Source organism: Siphateles boraxobius, unplaced genomic scaffold (assembly GCF_051911475.1).
Source record: "Siphateles boraxobius isolate OS27281-9 unplaced genomic scaffold, OSU_SipBor_1 2, whole genome shotgun sequence".
Lineage (NCBI taxonomy): Eukaryota > Metazoa > Chordata > Actinopteri > Cypriniformes > Leuciscidae > Siphateles > Siphateles boraxobius.
Window position 1 is genome coordinate 9,539,472 of NW_027508810.1, and position 10,529 is coordinate 9,550,000.

A 10,529-nucleotide genomic window follows, 5' to 3' on the forward strand; every position below is an offset into this window, starting at 1 on the left:
TGTTGATGAGAGGAAATCGATTCACACTCATTCAATTATCATCAGGATTCATTGTTACTTGCTTATCTTGGTGCATATCCAATCGTCATTGATTGAGAAAATAAATGTTTGTAGGAAATTCATGTTAGTGTTTGTGAAAGCATACACATCTGGTGTGGATATATTAAAACAGCCGTTTGATTTAAATATTTTAATTTCAAAGAATGTTTAGTCGCTCTATAATTCCTGGGATCATTTACATAAACTATGTAGGTAAATATAGCAGGTGCATGTTTTCTGAATAATAATACAAATATTGCTTTTTTACACTTACAGAGGCTCAGATGCATAGTGGGACTTCAGGAGCTTTTTAATACAGACCCAGAGAAAGAAAGAATTATTCATAAATCTTTCCTGCATGTGACACGTATAAGTCCATACACCTGATCTAGTTGCGTATAGAAAGAGAAGATGATGGATGGATGGATGTGTGTGTTTGTAGGGGTGGGCTGGGCTGTAGACATGAGGGTAATGAAGCAGACATCCCTATTCTGTAAATTCATAAGATTCGTTCACACGCCTGCATTGTGTGAATTCACAGAACAGTACTCATAAAAACACAGGTGATGGACAATATAATGTAAACACAGAACAATATATTAATGGCACCTGAGAGCAGCAGGGCCACCTTTCACCTTCAGTCCCTCCAGGAATGCTGCCAGACCTGAAAGTGCATCATTGCATATTGCACCACTCTGTAAGAAAAAATATTCATCTTCTAGTTTTTCGCAGCAATGCCATATGATAACTATTTTGGGTTCCCCAAAGAACCTTTCAGTGCACAGTTCATTAAAGAACAAATTTTCTTAGTGTTAAAGGCCCCCTGAAATCAAAATGCACGTTTTTTAGCTTTTAGTATGAATATGTTGCGCTTGAGCTTATGAATGAGCTGGTGTGTTCCAAAACAATGTCAAAATTCTCATTTAGGAGATATAAACATTCACAACTTACAGTTTCTCTCTTCCGCTAAAATGGTTCACGGATTTTTATGACATCACCGCAGACTTCAGCTTCTCATCACATCTTCTGTCCAATCAAATGCTCTCTAGAATCTAAAGCTCCGCCCCCTATGCTATAAATACCACCACTGACACGTCATGGAGCAATATGGGTTGGAGATTTGTGTTCGGTTGCTCAAACGCTCAAGTTTTATTCTGTTTTCCAACTGTACGGTAGTTAAGATTGAAACGGCTAGAATTTATTTACACCTCTACTATTGAATCCAACATATCATCAGCGCTCGGATTCGCTTCAATGGTGTTGTCAAGTATGACTTGCAGTCTGTGAGGTAAACTAAACGCTATTGGCTATATGAAAAGGGGGAGGAGCCATTCAATATATCCTGCCTTAGCTTCCTGAGCTTAGTTTCAGTGGAAATTACATCAACGCATCATTAAAAGCTGCGCGTTCCAAGGCACTTAAGTGGGCCTTTTAGAACATGTTAATAATCTAAAAAAAAACCTTTTGTGTAATGAAAAGATTCCATGGATGTTATAGGACATATATATATAACCCTATACCTATCAACCAATTGTCACAGTTGAGGTGGCTGCAATGAGCGCACGATGTTGGAGAATGAACAGAAAGTCTTTATTTAACAATTTAATAATGACCACGCATAGAATCATGGAAAAACACAACCACTTCGACCAAACGAAGAACTGAGGACACTAGTGGCGCTTTTCCACTACACAGTACCAGCTCGCCTTGGCTCGGCTCGACTCGACTCGACTCGCCTTTGATTGGTTTTCCACTGTGTAAAAGTTGTACCTGTACCTGCTTTCGGGTACTTTTTTTTTGTACCACCTCCGGCGAGGTTCTAAGCGAGCTGAGGCGAGCTAAGGCGATACTAAAATGTGACGTGAAAACAATGCCGACTGCTGATTGGTCAGAGAGAATCGTCACTATTCACTGCGTCATCATTGCACGCGCCAGATGGAGTATCCAGAATAACCCCGCCTTTTTTAAATAGTTTAGCCAGAGATAGTTACTAAACTTTCTACTATTATTATGGCAACTCGGAAGAATACGCCGTGGTCAAACGAGGAGGTGCAGACATTCCTTTGTTTGGTTGCCGAAGAGAGGATCCAGCGAGAGCTTGATGGGGCAACGAGGAACGAAAGGCGTCACTATGACGACCGGGTACTATTTGTGGCGATACTTTCTGCAATGGAAAACGGAACGAAAAGCGAGCCGAGTCGAGGCGAGCCAAGGCGAGTCGAGTCGAGTCGAGCTGGTACTGGTAATGGAAAAGCGCCATAGGGCTTAAATACACAGGGAGAGTAATCAAGGAAAAAATGGAACAGGTGTTCACTAAGTAAGAACCAAGGAGACTAACAAGGGAACTAAGGCAAATGGGAACACAGAAACTAAACAAAGCATAGTAAACTGTACATGTGACACCAATAAGGATAAGGAACATGTCCAACTTGGCAAAATGATGGTCACCTCAGCATATCAAATAAGCTGAATGATATTTCAAGAGACCATATTACCTTTCTCTGGGTTCTGGTATTTATCACACATTTGATTATATATATATGTATGTTGTTCTTTAAAACAAGCTGTTTCTGAGTGGCACTTGTCCTATCAATTCCAGCTTTCTAGAGTTCAGAATGTACAATTTTGGTCTCTGACGTGCTGATTCAATGCTGTTGCAATTGTTGAGGCTGTATTGTCACAGCTATATGTGATGAGTCCATCTATCTCTCAGCTGTGGCCTGTGCTGACATTATTCTGAGACTGTTCATCTTGACCCATTAGACATTTTTGCACTTGCAGTTTGATCTCATTGGAAATCTGTTAGCTGCCTAAAATGAAAATGTATTGAAAATCTAAAGTAAGCACAACAAATTTTGACATTTTCTAAAGAAAATGTGCTTGCTGACCAAAAGTCACCACCACATTTTTACATTGTTGCCAGGTGATTACTAGGGTGTTACTATGTAGTTTCTACTATGTTTCTGAGTTATTTTTATTATGCTCCTATATGTGGTTTGTAGGGTGCTCTTAGTGCTTTTAAAAATTGGTTGCTAGAGTGTTGGTATGTTTCTATGGTGTTTTGGGTGTAAACACTTGAGTTGATCCATGAGTTGTCATGGTGTTTTTTATGGTTGCTAGGGTGTCGCTATGTTTCTAAGGTGTTAACACATTTCTGTGTAGTTGTCAGAGTGTTTTTATGGTTGCTAGGTTGTTACTATGTTTCTAGGGTGCTCTGGTGTTAACACATTTCTGAGTAGTTATCAGGTTGTTTTCATAGTTTGCTAGAGTGTTGCTATGTCATTTTTAAGATGTTTTGAGTAGTATTTAATACATACGAAAGTGTTTTGGTGCATTTAAGTGTTTCTAGGTGGTTACTAATGCTGACAATAATGTTACTAAAGGGTTCCGAGTTGTTTTAGCAAGTTGCTATGAGGTTGGCAGGGTGTTCTTGATTGCTTCTAGGGCAAGGATGGGAAACTTTGGTCCTGGAGGGCCACTGTCCTGTAGAGTATTTCTCCAACCTTGATCGAACATTGCCTGTAGCTTTCTAGTAATCCTGAAGACCTTGATTATCTTGTGTGTTTGATTAGGTTGGAGCAAAACTCTGCAGGACAGCGGCACTCCAGGACTAAAGTTGGCCACCCCTGTGCTGAGTGTTTCTCGCTGCTTGTTGTTAGAGTGTTGGTGATTGCTAGGCATTTCTAGGTGGTTGCTGGCAATACAATACAAAATAATACAAGGAGATGATAATTGTATAATTGTCAGAAACTTGCACTTTGAAACGTGTAACGACCCCTAAAGTTGAAATGTCATTTTCTCACGGTATTTTTGAGAATAATTTTATCCATCCACCATGCACGTGTGACTTCCTGACTCATGCCTTGACGAACTCCAGCACATGCACACACAAACATGGCTTGGCTCAGTGTCAGACAGTAAATAATGGGCATCCCATAGGAGGTTACTTCACTCAGCGAGATTGTCAGGGTCATGGCAAGAGCCTTTACAGTGTGGGATTCATGTGTGGCATTGCTAGCGTTCCACTGGCTGGAGGAATGTGTGTTCCCTGCATTCATTTTGTCATAAGATTTCCCCGGTGGAAGTGCAGGCGCAGTTCAGCTATGGAACAAGACAATAGTAGATGTGCTTTTGGACCTGGCAGATGTCAGTGAGTAAGAAAAGTACAGCTGAAAAATATTGGCTTTAAAGCTATTGTTTTAAAATATTTCCTCTTATTCCAGTTCAATATGCAGCAACATCTAGGTTGATATCAGGTTAATTTCACACTTTGAGTGTCAGAAACTGGCAACACATCTGCTACGCTATAAGCAAGCAATATGTTAGCAGTATACATGTGGTTTAAATATTATTAATGTTTTCAAAAATGTTATTTTTATCATGGTTGTGTATACTAAGGGTACGTTTACATGACAATGATGTACTAAAAAATGGACACGTTTTTCCTTTGCGTTTTTCGCGTAGAGACGACAACATTGTCAAAGTGATCTCCGTTCACACGGATCCATTAAACCGATTAAAATAGCTGTATTATTCATGCCAGGCCAGTAGTTAGCGATGTCACTTCGTAAAGAAACAAATGCGCTTATAGACTGAACACGTGATACACATGTGTATGATGGCACCGTTTTCACAAATTCACATTACATGGAGATGATAACAGTATTGTTTTCAAAAACTTGCACTTTGAAACTAGTTTTCAAAGTTTGCGTTTTCAGGCCCTTAAAACTCTGTTGTCGTCTAAATGAACAGCCAAAAGTTTTCAGCTTTTAGTTGAAAATGGTGTTGTGTAAACAACCACTATGACCCTTGAGCTTGGCATAGTGACATTGGCTCAACCAATGGTGTAAGTTGAGCTGGGACTAACTGTTTATCCAACCAATGACAGACAGGTGGAGTTGGTGGGGGTGGGTCTCTGGAAACTGTCATTATTCTTGCAATTACATTTGGTGCATCTAATGGCACAGAAATTACACAGTCCACTGAAAAAACTGTGTGAGAATATGTGTGTGTGTGTCTAAAAAATGCATTTATCACTTACCTCTTCAACCTCAACATACGCTGATAATTGCTTTCTGACTTCCATTAATGTCAGTAAGCTTTTGATGAGAGCGTGAGAGCGAAGTTCTCCACTTCCCTATTAAAGTAAACAGAATTTCGTTTTCATGTGCAGGAGTGCCATGCCTGATCATAGAAAACTGCCTTCTGACAATATAAAACACATTTCAAGCTTCAGATCTGATTTCTGATATTTAAATAGTGTGCGCTGTAATTCAGCATCTTTCACACTTGCATAGATTATTTCTCAGTGCCATGCAAACATCTAACCTTCTATAAACCAAACGCCTTTCAGCTACATAAATTGTGTCACTGCATTGGTCTCTGTGACACATCACTGAGACTCTTTTCAAATCAGGCCTTTCAACAAATTCCCGAGGACGTTATGAACGAGCGATAAGTTACATCTGCTTTAAAGGCCAATATCAAGCAGCGGAGAATGGCTGGCGAAGTGAAGCCGACGGGTAAAAGCTTAGCGCTCATTTCCATTCTTATGCGAGCTTTTACCCTGTTGAACCAGATGGAATAACAGCACGGATCGGAGGGTCATTATTCACAATGGAGTTCTATTAGGGCGCATCAGGGTCCACGGCTCAGCCGCAGCCGGCTGGTGTGAATAACACTTAACAGAGCCCGTATTTCCAGCGGGGGGAGAGGGGAAAAAATACCTGCGAGGTACTCTTTTGTAATCCGACGCAATTATCTGAGGCTTCACGTACATTAGAGCCAGAGAATAGTGCAGGTTAGAAGTAGGGGAGGTTAGAGGGGGTTATTGTGTATTTATAGCGCTGCGCCTGCTTGACAGGCCAGGTCTGCAATCCAATCACGGCTTAACGCTGTAATGAGGATGGGTGTTGGAGCGGCAAGGTTTTTAGGGAAAGTGAGTGTGTTTTTCTTTTTCCATTTTTTTCCTCTAGCGATTTTGTGTTTAACCTGGAATAGCTACAGGTTAGGGTTGTGAATACCCATGAGTGTCACTGTAATGGACAATAACATGTTAAAAGCACATGAGATGTATTACATTAGCACTTTACATGGCTCAGTTTGTATGTGGACTGCCCTCGGTGTACACGTCAGAACGATATACACAATCTATGGCCTACATAATAGCAAAATACATATAAAATTATCTAAAATAATTACTTAGGAGTGACAGATTTTCTGGAGAGTGGTTGAAACTGTGAGACAACAGCTCTTTTCCTTTTTGAGTAACTTGGGTTTCAGATCAATTTTGGCCAGTTTGTGTGTATATTTTTCTCCATCAACAAAAATAGTTTCAAAAGAGCTATTTGCTTTTTTTGCATATTGCCAAGCAACGCGCAGACTGATAGCTGGTCTGGAAGAGAATATGTAAGTGGAGCGATAGAAATTTCCCATCCTGCTCAAGTGTTCTGTAATCATTCCACTTAAATCCATTCCAGGTTTTTGTATATTTTCCACTGCCCACTCACTTGTAAGAGAAACCCACTCTTAGCGTCGAGGATACGAGAAAAAACACACGCTGAATTTGGATCACATACTAGTATACTATTTGTGCTACGATTACCATATTTTTCTATGGCAGAAATAGTATGCTAGTATGCCGTTCCGAGTGTAGCGTGTGTTTTTTATATCGCATGGGCTTGCTCAGTGGAACATATAGGCCTACAAAAACCTGGAATGGAGCTGGAGTGAATGATTACAGAACACTTGAGCAGGAAGGGAAATTTATATCGCTTATTTGTTCTTATTAGAGTATTACATTAGCTTAGCAACATGTGCTAATGGCTTACTTAATATGTATTAATCCAAATCAGCCACACAAGAGGTTCCACTGAAATTAGGATGATGCATCGAAAGATTGTTGGCTATGCACACAATAGACTCGGCCGACCAGACGTCCCTGTTTTCCAGTGACACTGTTTGTATGTACTATATAACAAGGCATGAAAGGGGTGTGAGATTGTTTTGCACACAATTTTAATCATTCCCAAAAGTTTTGCAACCATAACACATTAACTCCCACACCACATCTTAACTGTACCATGTGGCTAAAAGTTCACCTCTAAGTTTGAATAATAATAAACAAACCAACTAAACAATTACATCCGCAACAACTACATGTATATCATGACAACTCTGAAGATTTTTGGCATGGTAATGGATATGACAATGTTATTTTATTTGCTCTTGGCGGAATAGATCTGCGTCGCTGCTGCTGCCGCTGAATTGCTGCTGCTGTTGATTATTGCTGTTGTTGTAGATTATTGCTGCTTCACAGCAAGTACAGGAACTTGCTACTGCCAATACATACTGATACACTGCTGTGAATATGTAAGACATAATGCTGTTGCACTACTAATTACCCGTAGAAGATCTATACAGGTGGAGCTGGGGAAGGTGGAGGGTTTTAGACGAACTCTGAAAGCACGCTGCAAACTGCTACAGCAAACACTGACCAACTATTTAAAGGTTGAGCAGCAAGCTCATTGCTGCGGCATGAACCAATCAGCTTGTGCCGTGTAGTTAACGCTGTAAATATCAACAGCGTTAAGGACCCATCAGGCTGCACTATCTAGAGATTCATGACAAAACTTGGCATTTGCAGAAAGCACAAATGCAATATAATAAGCCTAATTAAGGATACTACAAATCCATTTCCAAAAGCACAAAAAAATAAAACTTTTGAAAAGACTGTATATTCTGTATATGGAACAGTATCAAATTGGTAAAACTATGTTATTAGGTTTTCATTTATTTTGATTGATTTTTGTATGTATTTTGTAAAGCAATATTTTTGTTATAATACTGCTTTGATGTTTGCTATTTGTGATGTTAATCAGGGGCGGCTGGTGAAAAATATTGTTGGTGGGGTTGTCTGTGCCGGGGGTCTGGGGGTTTCCCCCATAAAATTTTGAATTTCATAGATGTGATTTCCTGCATTCTGGTGCATTTTAGGTCTTAGGCCATGCCCCTTGCCTATACCAATAAAAGGTAATGATAATGAACAAGTTGCATGTTTATTATGCTCCTGGTCCAGATAGAAAAAGTGCAAATGCATAATGATAAATTATAATAGGGAATACAACAAATAATAGGGAATACAACAATCTAGTTCTACATATCTTTAAATTCACTGTAGACAAATTGACAATTGCATAATAGTCTGTGTTGATACTAGAGAAAGAGAGAAGGCTCTCAAAGAGAGGGGGGAACTTTCTTGAAGTGAACAAGTATGAGAAGAAAGATAATTTTAACATTTTAACTAGTATGAAACACAGTAATCCAGCTCAGATTTTAAAAACAACAAAAAGGAAAGCACATATAGTTACATTCCTATTGAGATCACTACTATTTTAATGGCAAATGTGTGTGAAACATGGTGTGTATGTGTGAGAGAAAGAGTGACAGAGACAGCCAATAAAGCTTATTGAATTGAGATTGTGTGTGTGTGTGTGTGTGTGTGTGTGTGTGTGTGTGTGTGTGTGTGTGTGTGTGTGTGTGTGAGAGGCAATGCGCCCATCGGAGAATTATTACAGCGCGTAACTGATTGGTTGAATTGATCATATTTAGTGACGTTTTGATATCAGAGCTCCATTGGTTAGATAGCGAGGGCGCCCTTTCTCGGCGCACCGAGCATAAAACTACACATTTATGATGTTATTGTTATGCGGCACACAATGAAGCTGGCAGACAAAAATACCCCCAACCCCCTCCCCGTCGTTCTAGTGTGTAAAACATGTACACCTGTCCTGTACAGAAGAAAGTGATGTTTTTGTCAAACTTTAAACTTTTTTTTTTTTTACTTGGTAGGAGCTATAGTATCCAGCTGCAGACCCGCAGCACCAGCAGTTTCAGAACCCCAGCACCAAACCGGAAGTAAGGGGCGGAGCTTACGTTCTAACACCAGCGCCAGAACCGGAAGTAAGGGGCGGAGCTTACGTTCTAACACCAGCGCCAGGACCGGAAGTGAGGGGCGGAGCTGACGTTCTAAACCGAGTAACGCCACCTAACGTTTTGGAGCGTAATTTGCTTAGACACGAAACAGCATACTTTTATTACACACGAAACGTCAAACTTTATACGTATGTTATAATCATACATTAAGGAACAGTACAATAAGCATTTTAAAACATTAATTTTGTGTAATATATTTGTATATAGTTATCCGTTTCATTGTATTATGAGAGTTACTTCCTGATCATGATGGTGAAAAATAATGCTTGAAACTTATGGGCATTTTAATGTATAACAGTTTAATTGTTTTAGCTAAGCATTTTATACATAAGTGTAGATTTATGAAGGTAAGACCTTTGTTTTTGGTTTTAATGAAGGAGTTAACTCTGTATAAGAAAGCTTTGAAAGATATAAAAACAAGACAAGCCTTGGAGGTTTTCAAAATTATATACAATTTGATAACTGATTAGACCTCTGTGATATTTTATTTTCGATTTATTTATTTATTTATTTATTTATTGTGTTTACAAAAATGTTAAATTGTTGTGATATTGAAGGTATGTATTGTTAATATGAATTTGCAACGCCTGGTTTTGATTGTTTAATAAATAAAAAACATATGGGCATTTTATATAAAATATACTTTATTTCACAAGAACATGTGCAGCATGCATTTTTCTTTATGTAAAATAATAATGTCAAAAATCTAAAAAAGAGAGAGACAATTCGGCATTGTTTTAAAAGAAACAATAAAAATGTATACAACAAATGACCAATTCACCCCTAGGCCCATTTCATCACAACAATCCTGTATAAATTTAACTTACAATGTATCAAATGAGGAACTCACTCTCAGGCCCATTTTGTCCTTACATTCTTGCAAAAATAACTACAATGCAATAATAATAATTCCGCCCCTCCCTCACTTCCGGTTCTGGTGCTGGGGTTCTGAAACTGGTGGTGCTGCGGGTCTGCAGCTGGATATATCTCGGTAGGAGGGGCGGCGCCCCAGTGCCCATAATAAACCAGCCGCCACATGGCTTTCATAGTGTTTTTAATGAATCATATTGAAATACACCTATATATAGTATAATATATAATAATATAATATATAATAATAATATATATAATAATAATATCTAATAACAACTTGTATTGTATTTCCATTTTTAATTCATAGGTAATAACAAGTGAGATTTCAGTGGTATTTTGACCACTAGGATACTGGTTCCCATTTCAAAAATCTGCTCACCTTTCAATAGACATTGAGACAGTTCCCTCGGTTTTTAACATAACTACTCCACTAAACCTAAAAAAGATTTGAGAGAGCTCTAACAGAATCAGTTCATGCATTTTTTGTTAAAAGATGTAGAATATTAATAAAATGGATGAAATGTGGATGTTGACAACAAAGCCAGTCAAACATTCTCCTCATTCTCACGCAATAAGCCTAATCAATTCCGTACAAAAGCTGCACCATCTTTTATGTTAATGTG